The following is a 24772-nucleotide window of genomic DNA, read 5'->3' on the forward strand; positions in this document are numbered from 1 at the left end:
ACGTGTTTTGGGTTCATGTATTTGTATATTAGATAGTGTATTTTCTTGTGTAATTGAAATATATAAACGGCAACTTTTATCGTGTTTATATATATCTACTTTCTGGTGTAATTAATATAAAATGTTAAATTTTTATCATTACTAATTTAGTATGGTTTCAAATGAAGGTATGCGCATCAATAGAATATCTTCGTAGAGTTATAAATGGTGCAAAAAGAATTACTGTATGTCTAAATTCTCGAATGTGTAGTTGTGGAAGATTTCAGCATGATGAGATTCCTTGTAGTCATGTAGTTGCTACTAGAAACAACATCGTGAAGATTACTGTTCAACCTATATAGTAATAAGAATTATCAAGATACTTGTGCAATCTCATTTGAACAATTGCCTTGCAAAAGCACTTTGGATATTCCATCACATGTTATAGAAGACACAATGTTACCGCCAATTGCAAGAAAACAATCAGGCAGACCATCAAATAACGATCGTAAGAAGAGATTCAACAAAGGAAAATTCAAAAGGTGTAAAGTCACTCATAATAAATGTGGTACATCGGGGTATAACGAAAAAATTTGCCCCAAATTTGCGGCTCAAATTAACATTGGTGGTTTTGTTTTGTTTAAACAAGTATACATTTTAATCTTTTGGATTTTGTTGAAATATAGATGTTTTTAATGAATGTTAATTGCAGTTTAAACAATATTGGTTAATGTTGATTGGCTAATTCATAGTTTGTATAATTTATTTATTTTGTGAAAAAGTTGTTGCGCAAACTATTATTTGTATGATTTACGTAATATTTAAAATAGATTGGCTAGTTCAAAGGCTCAGTTCATAATATTGGTGTAATTACTGTTGTAACATTGGTAATAATATAGTGGTTTAATACATTGTTATTTTCTTGGTAATATTGATAATAGTGTTTAAATTAATTGGTGATATATAATGTCTAAATTGTTGTTATTATATATCAACCTCGCATGATGATTATGTAAAACAACTAATTAGCTTAAACAAAATATTTTGATAGCACAATGACACATTTTGAGAAAATATACATAAACAAAATTGTATGTATCTGTCAGTTAATTAACCACAATATAAGCACCAAACTGAAATATTCTGCGTAATATTAGTGTAAAATGTAACGGTAGTATATTAATGGCTGAATTGTTGGTATAATATACCAACCTCATACAATGATATCTATACAACTAATTAACTTAAAAGAGGTGGTTTGACACAACAATGAACACAATATCTTGAAATCATATACACAAACAATTAAGAACCTAAATTGATCAAAATACATAAAAACACTAAACCTAATCAAGAATGACCGAACATGTCAATTAAAGTATCTTTTAGTTAATTAAACACAATATAGGTACCAAAACTGATCGAAAATACATTACCGTTCTGCCTATTATATAAATGGTTGAATTGTTGATATAATATACTAACCTCACACAATGAACTATTAAACTTGACAATAAATACACAAACAACTAAGAACCAAAACATATCGAAATACAAAAAAAGCACCAAAATCTGATGAAAAATTCCAATTAAAGTATTTGTGAGTTAATTCAACACAAAATAAACACCAAAACTGATTGAAAATATTAATTTTACAAAGAACAACAATTCAATAACCATATTTTATAAAATTCTTTCTTAACATAACATGCTCTTTTCAATCCCTCCCTTTCCGAATCAACTGAACGCCACTTTTAGGTGATTCACTTTCACTAACAGTACCTACCAGTGTCAATCTTCCTCTTTTCGTAGTTTCAAAGTAATGCTTCATATCTCCAATGAAAATTTGCAGCATAAAATATTGACGTTGAAATGTTCATATCTCCTCAACAAACAAACTCTGTGAAAGCACAAGTATTCAAACCACAATCACTATAAAAAAAAATAGAGCAATAATCAGAATCCAAACATTTTATAGTACCAAACTATTAAATAAATACAATATACCTACATTGATTCATCAACAATTGTCATTGGATCTTCAACCAACAATTATAATTGATTTGTTAAGCCTAGAACTTTTTCTGGGCTTCCTCCTCAAATTTTAACCGAACTATGAAAATATAATCTTGAATGATGAACTTAAGCGAAAATAAAAAAAATGGTGCAAGTGATTAACCGATGAATATGAACATAAGAGAGAAGGACAATGGCTAAAAATTTCTCTCAATGAAAATTTAGAAAAGAGTGAATTGTTGGAAACATAAAAAGTTTTTACTTTACATTGATTGAATAAAAAGGAAGAAAATAAAACAATAACTGAAAAGACAGAAACGTTTATATTAAGAACTCTAATTGGGGAGATAAGTAAGGCACATAATCCCAAAAAAAGGAGAGAAGAAAATTGCAATTAAATAATTAAATTAAAATAAAAAATTAATTAATCTGCTATGTAGGTAATTTATAAACTATGTTTGTAATTAAATAAAAGTATGTGTATATAGTGTTAATAAAAGTCTTAAGTAGTATATTTTTATAATTTTTCCTTGATAATATAGCTAATGCATTCAATCTCACGTTGTTGATCTTAGATAAGATTTTATCAATTTTAGTTTCGAAAAACTTTTTTCGGCCGAGACAATAGTTACAGGAATTGTTAACATTATTCTATAAGCAATATATGCATTAGGAAAAGAATCAAGTTTTTTTATTTGATTGAATATTTCCATTAAATCATTATCTTCTACTTGTATTATTTCTCTTAATAATAACTAGAAGGAGAATATATATACATACTAACTAAGAATATCAACAATAACAAAAGTTCAAGAAAAATTATAAAATAAAGTTAGAATAACAATTCTGGCTCACGAATTTGATAAGTTGATATAACAATATTGAAATAGTGTTGTGTTCTTTCAATATATATAATGATTGCTTGTTGCACTTTTTAAGATTTTGAAGAAGACACTCAAAAGCAAATTCTGTTCTTTTTTAACTTGCAAACAACAGTAAATCATTTTTTTTAGGAGAGAGTTCAATATTGAGAATAAAAATAATAAAATAGAGAATAAAAAAGATGAGTATAAGGTAAATAATAATATAAGGTCAAATTTTTAGGAGATAAATAAGGAAACACAATTTCCCACTAATAAAATTATTTTCAAAAAATGTTTCATTCCCTTAGAAAAGTGGGGAAAAATAACAATTATTTTGTTGTTTTTTTTTATACTTCTTACATGTTTTTTTTTTAATTTAAAAATACATATAAATTTAAGTAATATGTATAAGTATTTTTTAAAAATTGGGGGACATATGGGGCCCCAAGCGATGACTTTAGTGATCTATTGGTTAAGACAACCCTGCATAATATATAAGAAAGTAAAGAATACTTTTGAAGTTTATGGTCTTAAATTAACATATATAAAATATATCAAAATGTTTTTTATCTAGTGATCTTAAATATACCATGTGAAAAATTTAAATTTAAAAGTTACAAAAAGGGAAAGAAAAATTCTTTTTAAAATGAACTAAAAAGAAAAATAAGATAAAAAAAATTGAAACAAAAGGAGTATTATTTTGTAACTTAAAACAAGAGTAATTGTATTCTTGAAGAGAAGAAGAATGGGCTAAGTTGAAAATTGATCTAAAAAATATGCTATATTAAGAAAATATTATTATTTATAGCAATGCCATTTTTTTTCACTTAGACACTTATAGTACATTTATAATATAATTTTGATACATATTATAGAGAATAATTTATAAAATACATATAATACAAGTTTTATTAATGAATAATATATTTATCACATATTTTAATACACTTATAATATATTTTGTCATTTTTTTACCAAATAAGTGTAATACATTTTAAAACACTTATAATACATATATATTGCATGCATAATTCACTTTTAACACATAGTACACATTTATCATAGCATTACTATACATTGTTATAAATGATAATAAATAAAAATATATCACTAAAATCAGTAATTATTTATTAAAATTTACTCACACAAATAAAAATATTCATTTATGTATTAATATTAAAGTAGAAAAAAACAAGAGATCTTTTTGAAAACTCTAATTTGTTTGTTTTTATTCACTCTCCTCCTTTTGCTCTCTTCTATTTTTATTTCAAAACTTCAAATTTTATTTTTAGGACTTAAGGCATTTCTTATGGCTACAATGGCGACACAATTTTATCCAATTTCCAATCCGTTATAAATTTATGGGTCAAATTTGCCACCTATGTTTATTGAACACACTTGGAGTTAGAACATAGCGTGTTCAACTTAACAAGAAATCATTTGGATTAGCCTAGGTAAAAACAAAGATATCGAGAGAAATCATTTGAGTTGTGTTATTGGAAAAAGTTTAATATTTGCTATTAAAAGTTGAAAATTTAAAAAATTACTTGAAAGTCAGCTTCGTATTCCATTAGGGCCTGTTTGGAAGGACACCCTGGTAATTGGATTTGGTGTAATTGGTGTAATTACATTGTCTTGTCCTGTTTGGAAGGGCAGGTAATTACTTGATCAGCAGGTAATTGGTGTAATTGGCAGGGGATAATTACACTCTACAATTCACAGGCAGAGGCTGTGAATTGCTGGTAATTACATGGTGTAATTACCACCTGATTACTTTTTAATTTCTTTTTTTTTTATTTCTATTTTTATTTTTTTGTTTTAATTTTTTTACTTCTATTATTTAAGTTCTTTTTTTATTTTTATTATTCTAAAAATTTGTAAAAGTTTATTTTTTATTTTATATTATTATATTTCATTTTCTTCTTGTTCTCAACCTTACTTTACGTGATTCTATGTAATTTTCTCGTATTATCTATTTCTTTATGCCATGCTTATTTTCTCATTAGCATAATTTTATTAGTATTCTAATTTTTAAATTAAAATATAATTTATTGTTAAGTAAGGTTATAGACTTACATTTTCTTTATTAAGAAAAAATAAAAATAAATCATATTTGTTGCTATGTTGAAATTTGTTATAAGAGTTATGTTAAGTTTTTTGTTTTGAATTTATAACCTATGTTATATTTTCAGTTTCATTTGTTTTAGTAATATTGAATTTACATTGCACGTCATTTTTTTTAATTAGACTTGATAGATTATATTTTTGTCAAACATTTAATAATTTATGACATTTTATTTATATATTATTCTTTTTATCAAACATGCATTTCACGATGTTCGTAGAAACTTCATACTTTTAGTTGTTACGATCAATTCAATTGAAATATATTAGTTTGAAAAAATAGAAATCAATTATTTTTTAATAATATTAGTTACAAAAAATATGTTTATTAATTAATATATTTTCAAAAAAGAATATATATCTTAAATATTTAATTTAATGTCATTTATAAAGTTTCTTATTTGTCTAGTATAAATTTTAAATAATTAATTTTTATTTTTAAAATTTATTATAATTTTATGATTGCAATTGTGCATCCAAACAGAACATGTGTAATTACACTGTGTCATCCAAACAGGATATGTGTAATTACACTGTAATTACACTGTAGCAACCAAACAGGTCAGTGTAATTACTAGACAGTGTAATTACTAGGCTGGTAATTACTACCCTAGTAATTACACCAATTCCAATTACCAAGTGGCTTTCCAAACAAACCCTTAAGAAAATTAGTTTTTCCACCTTCAAGTAAATATTTTATTTACTTTTACAAACTGACATCGATTTGCAAGTTGAAAAACAATTATTTTTACAAAGGAAACTACAAACAAATGCACAAAATATTTAGATTTCGATTTTTATTGATACAACTGCAGCGATATGTTTGCCAAGATGAGTGATACAACACCAAAACTTTTATGTAACTTCAAAATTGGTTATATTCGTTCGAACATTTCTTGGTAGTGAAGTTGAGACCACAAACAAATGCACAAAATTTATATAAATTCAGAGTGAAAATTAAATGTTTTAATTTTGTGCTTCAGTCCCTCACAAGAATTGTGATAGAGAGGTATGAGCTATGAAATATGAACTATGACGAAATTATGTAAGTATTTGAATTTATCGTGTTTTTGATGCTTAATCCTCTTTTACCTTTTCCATTTTTTCCCTCAACAACACGAATTTATTCAGTGTAATTTCTTAAATATTGTTTGAGAAAGATAAAGTGTACGTAGACCTTATCCTATATACTCATAGGATATTTTTGATAAATCCTCATCTGAAAAGAAAACACTTAGTTTCCAAACAATTTGAAAAGAAAAATACATAAACAAAGCAATAACAACAATGAAATAAGGTGAAGAGTAGTAGTAGTGCATGACATACAAAGAAAAGAAACTGAATAATAACAACAAACTGTTTTTTTCTCTATATGAATATTGATTAGTCTACTTGGTTGGGAGGGTAGGCAGAAAATTCAATCTCCATGTGTATAATTAATTAGATATTTTAATAAGGTACATTTAGGGTTGTTTAGTAGGCCCACTAGAGGAAAACTCTCAATTACATAAGGATTTTCCTAGGGATTAGTATGAAAATTCGCATGAATCTTATTATCCTGCAATTTTTCATACTAATCCCAGGAAAATCCCCATGTAATTCACCATTTTCTTATAGTGAGGGTCGTTTAGTATAGTATATAAGAATAATGTCAAATAAAATATATTATATTAATAATGCTCGTATTAGAAATGATTGCATTAATTATATATAGATTATTTTTTATGCATTGTTTGATTTGGTGTATTAAAAAATACATGCACTACATAAAAGTAATTATTTACAAAGATATCATTCACAATTATGGTGGAAAAGATGTAAAAAAGATTTGACGGGTAATGGAATCTTAAACCATGCTAATGCAGGTATTAAAACTCACTACATTACTAATACCTAAAAATTCATATTATTAGTAATACACAGTTTAATACACAATACAGTGTAAGTATTAGTTATACAAAACATGAAAAAATATATATCAATTTTTTTTTATTAATGTATAAAATTAATATATTTATTATTTTTGAAACGGACCTACACACTTCAATTTATTCGTACAAATAAATAAATGCTGCAAATGGAGAAGAACCAGTCAAAAACATTCAGCTAGAAAACATAGGAGCCCACCTGACCCCCTCTCTTAATTTTTTTCTAATGTCTAGTTCATGTTCTTTTCAGCCCCAGACAACCTTTCCATTTTGTGGAATTTAGATTAAACATGAGAACCCAATTCAATAGACTAATTTGATAGGTAGTGATGATTTTATTTAGGGATTTAAAAACTAAAAATATAACACCTCTAGAGTTTAAAGTTGGAACCTCAAGATATAATTTCAAAGGAAAAAGGACAAATATACCTCCGAACTATCGTAAATGGTATGCAGATATCCTCCGTCATACTTTTGGGACATTGATGCCCCTACCGTCCAAAAACTAGAGCATATATACCATTTATACTAACGGACATACACGTGTCATAATCTTATCAACTGACCCAACATTTATTAAATATTAAATCGAAGAATAAGATTATGTCACGTTTCTTTCCTATTCAATACAACTGCTGCAAGGTGCTTTTAATATGTTCTCTGTGGTCTTTAAATTACATGCAAATACTAAGAAAGAAAAGCTTTATATGTTACTGGAGTGAAACTTGAAATGAAGCTAACAATATTAATAACAAGGGGATTGACTTATACATTTATGTTAGAGGAAGAGACCTGAAGAAGTGGAAGGAGACATTGAAGAAGCTAACAATATATTAAATACAACTGCTGCAAGGTGCTTTTAATATGTATCTGTTCCTTTAAGGAATCTGTCTTTGCTGTTTCTATTTTTTATAAGTTTTTTTCAAATATATTTGTGGTCAAATGGATCCTAAAATAAAAATTGCTACTCTTTCTGTCTCAATTTATGTGACACTTTTTATTTTTTGAGAGTCAAACAATTTAAGTTTGGTCGAAAAATTTGCGCATGGAATTTTCAAATTTCTTGAAATGAAATTTATATATTTATAAATTACGTAAAAATTATTATATGTCACAATAATTGATAATTCAAAATGTTTAAAACACCTATGAAAAACTTACGGTCAAAGATAAATTTGTTTAAATCTCAAAATTTGAAAATTGTCACATAAAATAAAACGGAAAAAATATTTATTTTTATTCTTCACACCAAATAACAAAGCCAAAATAATTAATCTCAAGACAACTTAGTAGGTCCGGAAAAGGACCTTTATACAGAGTAGAGAGAGTGAAGTAGTCGACGTCAAAAACATATCAACAAGGGTTTAATCCCCAACGACCGATCAGACGACTTTCAAGTTCTTCATTTATGGTTAGTAATTTCTACTCCCTTTCTATATATTGTTCCTCTAATTGTATCTTCCCTTTTTTCTTATACAACATTTGTAATTAAAAAGGGCCAAAAACATAAAAATTGAATTTCTTCGAGCAACAATGGATACTACTTGTATCACATTTTGTGCTTTATTTCTCTTTCTGTGTTTCAGATCTGTCAACGCTCAACTTTTGCCTGAAGATGAAGGTAGTTACCATTTTTCTCTTTTTTGATTTCATCTCAAGCTACTTCATTCTAATTTTCTTCAAAAAATAAATAAATAACTGATTATCTCCGTATTGATCTGTAATTTTATTTGGGAAATCGTTTTTTTTTTCTTCTTCTTCGTGGGCGTTTTCTTTTTTCTATTTTTGTCTTTACTTTTGCGATCTGAAACTAAAACTTCATATTTTCCTGTTGCAGATTGCTTCTAGTTTCCATGCCATCCTTTTCTTTTTCTTTTGTTTTCTTTCTTATATTTATTAGTAATGGAGTAATAGTAATTTGTTTTTTGGTTTCGTTAGCCTTTAAAGTTAAATTAATTTATATTTAAAATTTAAAATTTTTGATATTCAAAAATTATACGAGATTTACTATTAAGTTGTAATAACTTTCTTTATAATTTCCATATTAATATGATATAACAATAACATACTCAGTGATAGGTCAAGTATCGGTTTGAATCGGTTGTTGATCAAAATCAATCAAATCAATTTAATCGATTTTTAAATTATTAAAATCAAACCAAATTAAATATAATATATAATTATTAATTTGGTTGTGATCGTTTTCGATTCAGTTTAATTCCGTTTTTAGTTATTAATCATACACAAAAGTAAAAAAAATAATTGTTCATTCAAAACACACACAAAAAAAAACAATGCGTTCAAAAGAAAATAAATTCTCTTCGTGTCATTTTGGATCTTATAATTTTATATTTAAACTCTGATTATGTTTACTTCTTGCTTATATTGTTGCCTAATTCAATATACTAAACAACATAACTTACTAAATAATGCATAAGCTACTGATATTGTTACACAAATAAAAGATAAGTGTTGTATTTTTTAGATTAAAAATGTTCAAAAAAAATAAATGTTATGTATATCTAATTAAAAAAAGTATGTATACAATTTGTCAGTTTGGTTATTTCTTTGTTTTTTTTAACAAAATCAAAATTAGATTAATTTGTTATCGATTTTTAAAATATAAAATCAAATCAAATAAAATTCAATTTTATTTAATCGATTTGACTTAACTTTTTTTGGTTTGAGTCGATTTTATTCGGATTGTGAACACTTCTATTCACTATCAATGAAATCTCACTTGAGGTTTGAAAAGGTAGAGTGAATGAAAAAGACCTATCACTACTTTGTGGAGATAGAGAGACTATTTTTTAAAAAGAAAACAATGAAGATAATACATACAATTTAATTGTTGAAAAGCGAATAATGACAAGTAAAAATAAATAGAGGCGAGTAATGGTTATCTCAAAACATCATTTTTTTATTCTAATTTTTTAAATATAAAAGTGACTTTATGATATGATAACTACTTTTTCTATTTCCAAAATAAGCATCACTTTAGTAATTTAAGAGAAAAATAATAATAATTTTTTAATTATATTTTTATATTAAAAAATTATATTTTCTTAATAGGGGTGAAATAATATTTTAGTATGAAAATCTTATACTACTTAATTAAATAACTATACGAAAATCAAATTTGTGTATTTATTTGTTTGTGTTAGTTGATTTTTCAACATTATTAAATGGTTGGGATAAGAGTCTGAAAAATACCCCAACTTTGGTCGGATTTGCTATTGCGATACTAAACTTTCATGAGGACCTATTACCTCCCTAGACTATTTAATACCGTATTTTTTAACCCCTGAACTATTTAATAGTGTATTTTAAAGGTATATATGTGCCCACGTGGACACATTACTATTTATAATTTTGCATTATTTTTTATGTCCACGTGGGCAAATGTATATGTTTAAAATACGGTATTAAATAGTCTAGGGAGGTAATAGGTCCTCATGAAAGTTTAGTATCGCAACAACAAATTAAATAGTCTAGGGAGGTAATAGGTCCTCATGAAAGTTTAGTATCGCAACAGCAAATCCGACCAAAGTTGAGGTATTTTTCAGAGCCTTATCCCTAAATGGTTAACATCAAATATAGTACATAAAGTAGTCATGCGTTATGAAAAAGAAATTTCTATCTAAACTTTTTCTTTCAATTATTGATCTTTTTATGAGTGTGTGTTTATGAAAGTGAATTTTTTTACACTACTTAAAAAAAAAAAAAAACTTGTGCCTAATTATTATTATGTGAAATTAATTTTTAAGCTGTAGTAGTATTTTCTTATTTTTTTTAAATGGTGATATTTGCATTTTACTTCTTTTTCATTAATTATATTAATGGTCTAACATTTGAAATTAACTATCATTTATAGATAAGAAGACCAAAAAATACTATAAAAAAACGTATTACTTAGATAATAGCTACAAAATATGATAGAAATTTGAACACTAAAACAAAAGATATAAATTTAATATGACGTGCAAGGCGGAGCCAAGATTAGAAGTTTGGGGATTCTAAATTTTAGGACGGTTTGACCCCACAACACTAGTGTGAAAAATATTTTCCACCGCCCCTTCCTTACCACTAAAAATGTCAATAAATTTTGTTATGGGGTTTACAAGTGAATATGCATATATATATATATATAATTTTCTTCTATAAATATAGGGTCTACAGAAAGCTAGTGGGTTCGTCCGAACCCACGAACCCCACCTACCTTCGCCCCTCATGTAATATTTTAAAAATAAACATAAAAGTTAAAAATACCATATGGTATATATCATAGGAAATATCTAATCTAGGTTAAAGAAATAGAATGAATTAAAGTTAATTAGTTAATTCTGAAAAAAAAAATTAAACAAGTTGCTTTGTGTAATTAATAAGGGGTTATTTGGTGGCTGGTTTGAAAGTGAGTTATGCACGTATTAAATTTGTGTTAGCAATATTATGTTGGGTAATTGGTTAGAAGATAAATTATTCATGTATACAATTAGTATGATATTTGATTTCTATTTTAGAAACCTGCATTATTAATATCTATTCAAGTTATAAATTCTTTTATGTATTATTTTATACAGAGTACAAAATAAAATAGGAAATTACTCCCTCTATCTCTATTTACTTGTCAATCACATGCTGTTTTTAACAAGTTTCTAATTATTAAATTGAAATAGAATTCATTGTTTGATAAGGTTATAGATTTACATTTTTCTTTTCTTTTAAATCATATTTATATACATTATGTTAAAATTTGACACAATTAGAGTATTATATTAGTTTTTTGATTTTGAATTTTTATATTATGTTATTTTTTCAATTTTATTTAGTATTGACTTGATATTTCACATTGTGAGTCATTTATTTTTTTAGTTAGGCTTGATAGATAATTTTTTTGTCAAATATTTTCATAATTTATGACATTATATTTATAATATTAATCTTTTTATCAAACATGTATTTTATGATGTTCATAGAAATCTTGTATTTTTAGTTTTTATTATTAATTTAATTAAAATATACTAATTTGAAAAATGTAAATCAATTATTTTTATAATATTAGTTAAGAACATATGTTTATTGATTAATATATTTTTAAAACATAAAATTTATCTTAAATATTTAATTTAACACCATTTATAAAGGCCTCTATTTATCTAATATAGATTTTCAATTTTAAGTAATTAACCTTTATTTTTAAAATTTAATATCACTTTATGATTACAGTTGTGCAACCAAATTGTGCATGTGTGATTACACTGACAAATAAGCAGGTTAACACAATTACTAGTTTGTTTAATTACTAGGCTGGTAATTACCACCCTAGTAATTACCCCAATTCACATTATCATGTGGCTTTCCGAACCTACCTTCAATGCTATTTTCTTTTTCCCCAACCCCCACAAACAAAATTTAGTAAGTTGTTGTTGTCGACATCTCTAAAAAAAAAAAAAAGGTGAAAATCATTTATGTCCTCTAATTTTGATTTAGTAATTGAACTTTCGTCTTAATTTTGGACAATAGGCATTCTCATTTTACTAATAATATATTATTCCACGTATAATTTTTCAATAATATATTTTAAACCTCTTTCTTATTCTATGTGTGTGCATGTAATACATGCTTTTAAACGTGGAATCTTGAGTTTAAGGATTCAGTTGATAAAGTCATAAATATAAGGGTCCAACTTACAAATTGAGCAAATTACAAGGGTCTCCCTAGTCATTCCGCCTACATATTATTACCAATGAGGCAATGACCAATAGGATGCATTGTTTTAAACTGATAACATTGCCAATGGCCAATATGATGCATTATGTGAAATTAGCTATCGATTTCCTTGCTAATCCATCCTTGAATTATCGTTACTAACAAGTAGGGATGACAATGGGGCGGGACGGATGCGGTGCGGGGTGGGTTTAAGGCTATGCGTGGCGGGGCGGATTAAAAATTTAGCGGGTTAAGCTCAACCCGCCCCGCCCCATTGCCATCTCTACTAACAAGATCTTTTGACAGCCCATAGCTAAATAGGAGTAGTAACATGTTTTGTTGTTGGCTTGTTGTTTAACTACATAATTTATCCTTTGCTAATTCCTCTTTGTACAGCCCAAGTATCACAATATGCAATAGTTTAATTTGCTCCTGGAGTCCAACAATAGTATACTCTATATGATTTCTAACATCTGTTTATTGTAACGATTGTGATTTAATATAACTTTGATGTTACAGTAAAAGTTCTGGAAACAATATCATCGAAACTTCAGAACAGATGGAATGTCAGCCGAGCCTCTTGCATGCAGGGGATGGGTCTTAACACGACGGATCCTACTTATCGTAGAATTGTCAGCAACTTAACATGTGATTGTTCATTCAATAACAGCTCAGTTTTCCATGTTGTAACAATGTAAGCTCTGCTTTGATCTTTAAAACTTCACATTTTACTCTTAATGAGAAAGTTTTATAGCTGAACAAATGCTATGAAATATTGACTACTATTTATAAGCTTCAAAAGTTTTGTAGCTATACCAATATTATAATTTATAGCATATATTATGACCACAAGTTTAAAAAATCTTCCTTTATTTCTTAAATTGCATACATATTTTAACTTTACCATATGAATTGGAATGGAGGGAGTAATCATGAATAGGTCCTTAGTGTTATGAGATAACGATAATGAAAGCAATAATAACGAAAAGAAAGAACATATAATTTTACGTGGGAAATCCTCCAGGGGAAGAAAACCCACGGTCAGTCACCAACTCTTATTGTTTCTCAATGAAAGAGGATCACAAATACACAAATGAATCCAAGTTTATATAGAGTGCGAAAAATCCTAATCGTAGAGTGTTTGGGATGTCCTCCAATCTTAATCCTAATCGAGGTCAGACCTACAAACTTAACAATTCTTCTACTTGGGACTGATACCATCTTCCGCATCGTGCATCATAGAATTGGTGATAAGTTAGCTAGGCCAAGAGAAGTCGAGCATACCCCCAGCTTCTCTGTAGTAACTGATTTGGTTAACATATCTGCAGGATTCTCATCAGTTTGAATCATATCCATCTTGAATAAACCTTCCTCTATAAGTGACCAAATGAAACGATACTTGATATCAATGTGCTTCGTCCTTGAATGATATGTAGAGTTCTTCGCCAAATGAATGACACTTTGTTGTCACTATGCAACCTGCATTCCAACCTTGATCTTGCCCTAGTTCCTTGATCAACCAAATCATCTCCTTACATGTTTCTGTTGCAGCAACATATTTTGCCTCTGTGGTCCAACTGATTGTTGCACTTCCAAGAGTTAACACATAGCCTGTAGTACTCTTCTTACCATCAACATTTCCAACCATATATGAATCAACCAAAACCTTGTAGCCCGATTGTAGCACCTATGTAGAACAAAGACAAACCCTTTGTGACCAACATGTACCTCAAAATCCACTTCACAACATGTCAGTGTTCTGTACCAGGATTTGACATGAATCTGCTCACAACTCCCACTACATGGGAAATATTCGGTCTTGTACGTACCATAGCATACATGAGACTTCCTGCAGTTGATACATATGGTATGTTCTCCATTCGGTTCTTCTCTTCATCAGATTTTGGGCTAAGTTGATGCAAGATTTCTTGAATTGACCTGCCGAAGGAGTTCTCATCGGCTTGACATCCTCCATGTTAAACCTCTTCAAGATCTTCTCAATGTACTCTTCTTAACGCAACTTCAGAAACTTATTTCTTTCGTCTCTTCCAATTTTTCAGCCCCAAAATCTTCTTCACAGAACCAAGATTCTTTATTGAAAATTCACCAGCCATTTACTCCCTTAGCTTTATGATCTCATGTATGTTAGAACTTGCCACTTACATGTCATCCACATACAAGAGCAAAATAATGTATTAACAAACTTCTTGAAGAAACTATAATCACAATTACACCGAGTAAAGCCAATAGTCATCTTACACCTGTCAAACTTCAAGTACCACTATCTTGGTGCTTGTTTCAAACCATACACTCTTCTTCGGTCTGCATACCACATTTTCCTTGCCAACATCTAGTACCCTTCAGGTTGCTGCATATACAAGTCTTCCTCTAGGTCTCCTTGGAGAAAGGTTGTCTTTACATCTAGCTGCTCTAGATGTAAATCTTTTGCCGCAACAATACTTAACAAAACTCGAATAGTAGGTAATTTGACCATAGGGGAAAAAATATCAATGAAATCAATACCTGTCTTCTGTTGGAAACCTTTTACTACCAACCTTGCCTTGTATGCTGTTAAGCCGTCATGCTCCACTTTCACCCTGTACACTCATTTATTCTGAATTGCCTTGTTCCCTTTTAGCAATTTGACCAAGTCCCAGGTTTGGTTTATGTGGAATGAGTCCACTTCTTCATCCATGGCCTGAATCCACTTGAACTTGCTATCAACCTGCATTCTCATCAAAACAGCTAGTCTGACCGTCATTTGTTAGTAACAAGTAATCAAGAGACTGAAATATTGTTGCTAGGAAACCTCTATCTTATAGACCGTTGTGGCGGAACTGATGCCTCTATTGTTTCCTGTTTGTCCTCCTCATGTGCATCATCCTGTTCGGCACTGTTCTCATAATCCTCAGGTTTAACAAACACCGGTTCTATCTGTTTCTGTTTCCCCTTGAATTTTTTCTTATGCTGAACTGAGAACACTTTTGTTGTACATCATATTCTTGCTCCTGATTACCTTATGACTGTCATAATCCCAGAGTCTATACCCAAAGCTATCGCCACCATAGCCTAAGAAAGTGCAAATTTTGGACTTCACATCTAATTTAGATCTCTCATTATCATTCACATGAACATAAGTAATGCAACCAGAAACTCTAAGATGCGATAGTTTTACCTGCTTACCGTCCATGCTTTTTGAGATAGTTCACATGCTACCTGGGGAGCCATCCTGAGTGTATGTTATATACAAAGTTCCATCTCTCTTCCCTCATGCTATCACCAAATTACCCTTGGTAATCTTCCATGAATCTGCATTAAAAGTGACAACACAACCAACATTTGATAATTCACTAACATAAACTAAATTTCGTACTAGTTTTTGCTTTTTGGTACATGTTGAACTTTCTTCAGTTTCAGCTTTCCATGTTCGTTAAACTATTTTTTATCACTTTATCATGGTTAATTAGTACACATTTTTACTTCATTAAATCACTTAACTATGATAAGTTATTAATTTGATATAATACCTAGTGCGTGCAAGTATTTACATGTAAAGAGTGTCCAAGAACAATGTCCTGTTGTGATTTATATTCCATTGAGTCTTCGATCTTCAAAATGACTGCATAGTTTAAGGTCCTAATATGACAGGAATTCTGCTTTTTTTGTTGATACAGTCAATTGAAAGGTCTTAATATGACGGGAACTCTGCCTCCAGAATTTGCAAATCTTACTCATCTACGAGAATTGTGAGTATCAGTTAATAGGATTTCTCCCCTTTCTGATTACAGAAACTTGTTTGTGTTTTATTCAAAAAAATTCTTATAAAATCATAACAGTAACAAGTTAATTTGTTGCTTTATATGAAACAAAGTCTATTGAATTGTGTAAACCATATCCTTAAAAAGTGTGAAAAAATTTGAAGTGGATCATAATATGCAAAATTGGAGGCTCAATCAATATTTACATTTCCAGAGATCTGTCTCGTAATTACTTAAATGGATCGATTCCCTCAAGTTACGGCCAGCTTCGCGTCTCTATTTTGTAAGTTCTTTTCTGTTTAATCTTTTAAAAGATTTTCAGCAAAAAAGGTTTTTTTTTTTTGGTCTTCTGACATTTTGTTCAAACTCATATGTATAGGTCACTCTTGGGTAACCGTATCAGTGGGCCGATTCCCAAGGAGTTAGGTGACATTTTCACACTGGAAGAACTGTAAGTTGAAGATATTGCATACTTCCTTTAACTTTCTAAATACTTTGGTTGTATCTAATTAGATGTCACATTGATGAATTGGATATTTTCAGAAATTTGGAAAATAATCTACTTGAAGGACCTCTTCCTCCAAACCTTGGTAGTTTGAGCCGCCTGAGAAGAATGTAAGACGTAGTAACCTCATATTCGACGTCTACTATTTACTTATAGTTACTTCTGTTCCAAATTATTTGGCACTTTTCGCTTCCCAATAGTCAAACTAAAATGCATTTTTCTCACCATTTTGATTTGAAAAGAACTGTAACGTATAGTACTTTTATATAGTTTCTGGAGTTAATAGAGTCTAATTTAGCTCCAAAAGTTGGTCAAATTGTATCAAACATAAGCAAAAAGTGCCAATCAAATCAGGACGAGTTGTGTGATTTTTCAGTTATCATGGTTAATTGATGGATTATTTTGCAGGTCTCTTTCTGCCAATAATCTCACAGGAACTATACCTGAGAACTTCAGCAATCTTAAGAACATGACAGACTTGTAAGCAAGAAAATGTTAAAAGAGCATTTGACAGGTTTCATTCTCTTAACTCTTTCGTCTGTTTGCAGTAGGATAGATGGGACTAGCATATCTGGAACCATACCAGATTTTATTGGAAATTGGATCAAAATGGATAGATTGTAAGTATGCATCTGGTAGTTGTAAATATTGATGCAATTTTCTTCTCCCTGAAGGATTCTAAACTTTAAAAAAGCAAAAAAATTGGTAGCACACATTGTATTTAATAGCAAATATCATGAAACCTTTTGCAGAGACATTCAAGGAACGTCAATGGAAGGACCTATTCCTCCTACAATATCCCAGTTGAAAAATATGACCCAGTTGTAAATACACACTTCTCTCATACTACCTGTTTTTACAGTCAAATGACTCTTAAATTCACTGTCAAGCTCCTTTTCTACTATTATAATAGAAAGAATAGATTAAAAGAGAAAATCTCTTGGAAATGAAAATTGAAGGCTATAGAGGAAGTTCTCATGTGCATTGTTGTTTTCAGGAGGATATCTGATTTGAGAGGAAAACAAATGCAATTCCCAAATCTTCAAGACTTGAAGAAGATGGAAAGGCTGTGAGTAGTATATGCTTGTAGTTGGAAATTTAGCTATTACATCTATTCATCATAATGTCGTATGCTCATGGTTCTTTAATTTGATTTTAATGATGCAGGACTTTGAGAAATTGCTCAATTTTCGGTCCTATTCCAAGCTATATAGGTACCATGCCTTTGAAACTTTTGTAAGTTCGTCATCTTTTTATTTTTTTTAATCATTCTTCTTTTATGGGAAACTTTATTCCCAGCAAGATCTGTGTTTTGTCTCTTCTATATTTTAGTTTATCAGAATTTACATATGGTGTTCATTGACCTTGAAAAGGCCTATGATAAAGTCCCGAGAGAAGTCTTGTGGAGATGTCCGGAGGCGAGAGGTGTACTGGTGGCTTACATTAGGGCGATAAAGGACATGTACGAAATAGCTTAAATGCGGGTAAGAATGGTGAGAAGAGACTCGGAGCATTTCCCTGTGGAGATGGGATTACACAAAGGGTCAACTCTTAGTCCGTTTCTATTTGCCTTGGTGATGGACGTATTGACGCGAGACATTCAAGATGAGGTGCCGTGGTGTATGTTATTTGTGGATAACATAATACTGATTGATGAGTCACGCAATCGTGTTAATGATAAGTTAGAGGTGTGGAGGCATACTTTGGAGGCTAAAGGGTTCAGGTTGAGCCGAACTAAGACAGAACATGTGGAGTGAAAATTCAATGATGTTATGCATGAGGTAGGCATGGAAGTGAGGCTTGACACACTGAATATACCCACGAGATATAGATTCAAGTATCATAAGTCTATAATTCAGGGAAATGGAGACATCAACGATAATATCACGCACCATATTGGTGCAGCGTGGATAAGTGTGGAGGATTGCATCTAGAGTCTTGTGTGATAAAAAGGTACCGCCAAAACTCAAAGGTAAGTTTTATAGAGTGGTGGTCCATCCGACATTGTTGCTTGGGACTGAGTGTTGGCTAGTCTAGAACTCCCATGGCCAAAAGATGCATGTTGCGGAGATGAGGATGTTGAGGTGGATGTGTGGTCATACTAGGAGCAATAAGTATAGAAATGAGGAAATCCGGGATAAGGTGGGAGTGGCTTCCTATTGGCACAGAACGCTCAGCCCTGTTAGCTACTGTTAGTTCAGTTTGTTTAGGATACTGCATTAATTAGTTCAGCGGTCATTGTTTATTTAGATTACGTTATTAGTGTTTGTTTAGGAGTCTTCTTATTTTCTCTGTAATTCTATTTAATACTCTTTTATGATCATTAATAAAGCATCTTCTTTCAGCACTTACTCAGTGTTTATACTTCCGTGGAGGACAAGATGAGGGAAGCGAGACTGAGATGGTTTGGACATGTGAGGAGGAGATGCATAGACGCACCAATGAGTAGGTGTGAGAGGTTGGTGATAGAGGGTATGAGGAGAGGCAGAGGTAGGCCGAAGAAATATTGGGGAGAGGTGTGATAAGACAGGATATGACCCAACTTCAGGCTATCGAGGATAAGACCCTAGATAGGAGGGAGTGGAGGACATGTATTAGGGTAGACGGTTAGTAGGTAGTGTAGTGTTGTCTTGCTTAAGGTGACTAGTGTTTGCAGTGGTGTTAGTTGTATTATTGTAGTTCTTGTTTTTTTATTTTCATCATTGTCTATTATTTTTATTTTAATAATCTATCCTAGTATGTTGTTTATGATGTTTTGACTATCACATGATTTATTGTTGTTTTGGCTCCTCTCTGGTAGACGTTTGCACTGTTTCGTTGTTATTTGTTATATTCTCTTCATTGTCTCCTTTATACCGGAATTTGTTGCACTTGAGCCAAGGGTCTTTCGAAAACAGCCTCTCTACCTTCACAAGATAGTGGTAAGGTCTGCATACATTCTACTCTCCCCAGACCTCACTTGTGGGATTTCACAGGGTATGTTGTTGTTGTTAAGAGTACTAGAACATAGAAGTCCAGGTGAGATGTATTCAGAGATGACATAGATTTTGATGTTTCTCAGCTATGATGATAATTGGTATATAAATATTCTTGTGTGACTACCTTTTCTTCAGAAGTTGGAACTTATACGATATTTCTCAGCTTGTATTTCTCTTCTATCTAATTGTGAATAGGACTACCAAGTGTAACATTAGACTTAGAGGTTGTCATATATACATGATTTGTTGATTTATCTAGTCAGAACAAATAAGATGCTTTCTATATATATTCATAAGACGAAGGATTCACAGTGGTTTGCTTTGCTGTCTGGTGATGCTTATCCTGCCTGCTTCTGATAAGAATTATTTACTTGCAGGGACCTGAGCAACAACATGTTGAATGGTTTAATCCCAGATACATTTAGTCAGTTGCACTTTGATAACATGTAGGTACCTTGAAGTGAAACCTTTACAAGTTGAAGCATAAATGTTGTAATGTTTTTTTTTTTCCTCAAAAGTTTTCTTTCAGTAACAAGAAGCAAAAGTTTTATCTGTGATGCAGGTTTCTTGGTAACAACGCATTAAGCGGAGCAATTCCCAGCTGGGTGTTTAGTAGTGATAAGAACATGTTGGTATTTGCTCAATTTGTTCCGTTTTCCTCATCTAAGTAGTAAACTTTGGTTATTATCATGCCAGCACACTTCAAAGTTAACAGTTTTTCCCCAAAACATTTTGATTGCTGAAAGGACGCATTTGCAAGAATTTGGTGTCTTCTAAGTGCATGGCAACTATAATTTTTTTTTTGCAGTGATATATCATACAACAATTTCACCCTTATATCTACTCGAGGATGCCAGTCCTCTATCATGTGAGCATTGTACTTCTTTGTTTGGGAACCTACATCCGTGTATTATTTCTATTTTTATTAGTAAGAATTTCGGTCATTTAACTACATAACTTACAAACCTTCTTTCTTCAAACAGAAACTTAGCCGCCAGCTATTCAGATACAATGAACACGTTCAACAACACGTAAGTCCTAAATGTTGTCTTATGCATCAGGTGCTAGTTTGTTTGATGCTTTCTGTGTATTGTCTATAATTATGTGGCTTAATCTATTCGAAATTGCAGGGATTCCTGGTGTTCCATGAAACCCCTCATTTGTCCCACAGAAGCGAAATGTAAGAGTTACAGCCTATAAAAGGACCTCAGGGGTTATGTCTGGATCATTTACCACTGAACCAACTCTTGGAGTGGCAGCCTGTGGACTTTTTAAGTACAAAAGCATAACTTTGGAGTTGAGAGATAATTTCACAACCCTTACTCATGTTACGTTCTTTATGTCAATTGCAGATCATTCACTATTCATAAACTGTGGAGGAGGTAGAATTACATATGAGGGAAATGATTATGAGGAGGACTTGACCACTAGGGGTCCATCATATTTTTTTTCGTCCCCTGATAGATGGGCATTCAGCAGTTCGGGAGTGTACGTAGGTCTTGCAAATGTTAGTTATATTGCAACAAATAGATTTTTACTGAACATATCCGGTGCCGACTTTTACAACACAGCACGCCTTGCCCCTAATTCTCTCAAATATTATGGGCTTTGCCTACGAGGAGGTAGCTACAGAGTGCGACTTCACTTTGCTGAAATAATGTTTTCTAATGACTCAACATATAGCAGCCTTGGAAGGCGGATATTTGATGTAGCAATACAAGTAAGTTTGAGGCCCAACTTCTTTTGTAAATAATAAATATGTAATGTTGATATACTGAGTTCTGATATGATTGGCAACTTTCTGATTTAAGATTGAAGGTACCAATTTGTTGGAGATAACGTGGTATATTTTGATTTCTTACACAGGGGAGAGTAGTTTTGAAGGATTTCAATATCATGGAGGAAGCTAACGGTGTTGGAGAAGTCATTATCAAGGACTTTGATGATATTACTGTTAGTAGCACTCTGGAGATTCACTTGTATTGGACCGGGAAGGGGACTAACGCTATTCCAGACAGAGGTGTATATGGACCGCTGATTTCAGCTATCTCAGTGACACCAAGTCCGTATATCTCTGCCTATAGACTTTACACTTATCTTCCCACAATCTTATCTTAAGAAAATCCCATTTTCTTCTTGCAGACTTCAAAATAGGTCGCAGGTTACCTGTCGGAGCTGTTATTGGCATTGTACTCGCTTCAATTGTGGTGGTTCTGATAGTTTTATTTTCTCTGTGGAAGAAAGGCATTTTTGGAGGGAAAATTAATCAAGAAGAATTAGGTAACACATACCTCAAAGAATTTATTCACTCTCTACATTTGATATGGCGATACTTCTGTTGTGATAATCAGAATTATGTACGAGATTTCTAGCTGCGACATACAAATAATTATCATAGATGATTGTTCTGTTGGCAGATAGACATCATGACATATCATAGATAGTCAGCACACAACAAAATGTTCATAACATATCATACAGATGTTTATTCTTTTAAAAATTGTTGTTCATCATACAGATGTTTTAGAAGATCTATATATACTGACGTTGATATTATTCTCGTTTACAGAACTCAGAGCCCTTGATTTACAAACAGGTCATTTTAGACTTAGACAAATTAAAGCTGCTACAAATAACTTTGATCCTGCCAATAAAATTGGTGAAGGAGGGTTTGGACCAGTTTACAAGGTATCAATTCTCTATTTATATCTATCCGTACTGATTTTGCGTAAGGACAGCTTGAGGTTCTGTGGTGATGTTTCCTACTGGTTATGAAGGTCTGTAATATGATCGTTGTAAATTAATCCTGCTGTCTGTAGGGTGTACTCTCCGATGGGGCAGTCATAGCTGTTAAGCAGCTCTCTTCCAAGTCAAAGCAAGGAAATCGTGAATTTGTTAATGAGATAGGCATGATTTCAGCTCTACAACACCCAAACCTTGTCAAGCTTTACGGTTGTTGCATAGAAGGGAACCAGTTACTGGTGATATACGAATACATGGAAAATAACTGTCTTGCACGAGCTCTCTTTGGTAATGCTTTGCAACAACATTTTGAAAAGCATTTATCATGCAGTGATAATTTTATGCTTAATACTCCTCTAATTTTCCTTTCTTAGGCCGTGACGACCAGAGGTTGAACCTTGACTGGGCAACCAGAAAAAGGATATGCTCAGGAATAGCAAAAGGGTTAGCTTACCTTCATGAAGAATCAAGGTTGAAAATCGTCCACAGAGATATTAAGAGTACCAATGTGCTTCTTGATAAGGATCTGAATGCTAAGATTTCAGATTTTGGATTGGCTAAATTAGATGAAGAAGAGAACACTCATATTAGCACCCGAATTGCTGGAACAGTGTGAGCCTTCTTATCATAACTGTCTCTGTACTATCATGTTTTGATGAGAGAGTAACAGTTCTACCCATTTGAATTTGTTCGTCATACATTAACATGGTCAGTTTGAAGTATCTTACATTTCTTTTTCCTCTTTTGAAGAGGTTATATGGCTCCGGAGTATGCAACGAGAGGCTACTTGACAGATAAAAGCTGATGTTTATAGCTTCGGAGTTGTTGCTTTGGAGATTGTCAGTGGGAAAAGTAACACAAAACTACAGGCCAAAAGAGGAATTTGTTTACCTTCTTGACTGGGTAAACTATCTTTTTACTCAACTGTCATTATTCCCAAATACTAAAATCTTTAAAAACTGCTGCAACATCATGTATTATAAGTCTTGCATGTACATGTTTAGTTTAATTCCACTCTGAATTATAAGCCAGAAAAAACTTCTCTTGTTAGTGTTTTGTGCAAATATATACTCCATCGGTTTCAATTTGTTTGTCTTACTTTTATTCATAGTGAGTTTCAAAAAGGTCTCTTTTCTTTTTTGCCAGCTCTTTATTCTAACTTTCCACGTGACATATTTAAAACCACATGATTTAAGGGTATTTTGGTACATTCTACATATCTTTAGTTTAAATTAAAACCAGACAAACAAAGTGAAACGAAGGGAGTATTTGCTATGATACCTCCAAAGAAAATATCAGAATCAGAGTTGTTTCATTAGTTCTGCTCACATTCTTATAGATGCATCTTTGCGTATTTAGTTTTTCTTTTCTCCAATTTCATCTTGCTTTGTATGTCAATTTTGTTTTAGGCTTACGTCCTACAAGAACAGGGAAATCTGTTAGAACTAGTGGATCCACGTACTCGGTTCCAAATTTAACTCCAAAAATGAGGCAATGCGAAATGATAAATCTTTTCTCTTTTTGTGCACAAATCTCTCTCCTACTCTCCGCCCATCCATGTCTTCTGTTGTGAGTATGCTCGAAGGAAAAGTTCCGTTGCAAGCACCAATAATCAAGCGAACTGCATCATCAAACGACGAAATGAGAGTTAAATCATTTGAGAAACTTTCACATGACAGTGAAATAACACAAGCATCAACATACTCTCAGAACAGTCAAGGACAAAGTATGAATGCACCTTGGAATAATTCCTCAGGGTCTATCCCTGGTAAAGATGAAAGCGCAAATAGGCTTCTTCAAGATCTCTATGATGTAAACATAGATTGATTCACACAACTTTACAAGTACATTTTGATTTCCATCATGTAATTATGCAACTGTATTTTCACACAGGACCAAATATAACCCGCAGCGCTACAACCTCTGCCCTTTGGTTGAGCACTCGATGGTGAGTGTGCACTAGGTAAACCCTCCACTATGTAGGACCAAATATTTATGTGCATATAATAAATGTGTGTGTTTTTCCACTTCTTTTCTTTTTCTTCTTTTTTTGTTTCATTTATTATTTTTTATTTCACAAAACAAACCTTTCTTTTTATTCCCACATATTCACCCTACATACTTCGTATTCATCTCTTATTTTCATTAATTGATATAAAATATATAGTTT

General features: G+C 31.2%; 1 pseudogene; it reads left to right on the plus strand.

The window, feature by feature from the left end:
* Window positions 1-8334: 8334 nt before the first annotated feature.
* On the plus strand, window positions 8335-24629 carry LOC102581544 (probable LRR receptor-like serine/threonine-protein kinase At1g53430; annotated as a pseudogene).
* The last annotated feature ends 143 nt before the right edge of the window (window positions 24630-24772 follow it).

The sequence above is a fragment of the Solanum tuberosum genome, unplaced genomic scaffold (genome assembly GCF_000226075.1).
Source record: "Solanum tuberosum cultivar DM 1-3 516 R44 unplaced genomic scaffold, SolTub_3.0 scf00140, whole genome shotgun sequence".
NCBI classification, from domain to species: Eukaryota; Viridiplantae; Streptophyta; class Magnoliopsida; order Solanales; family Solanaceae; genus Solanum; species Solanum tuberosum.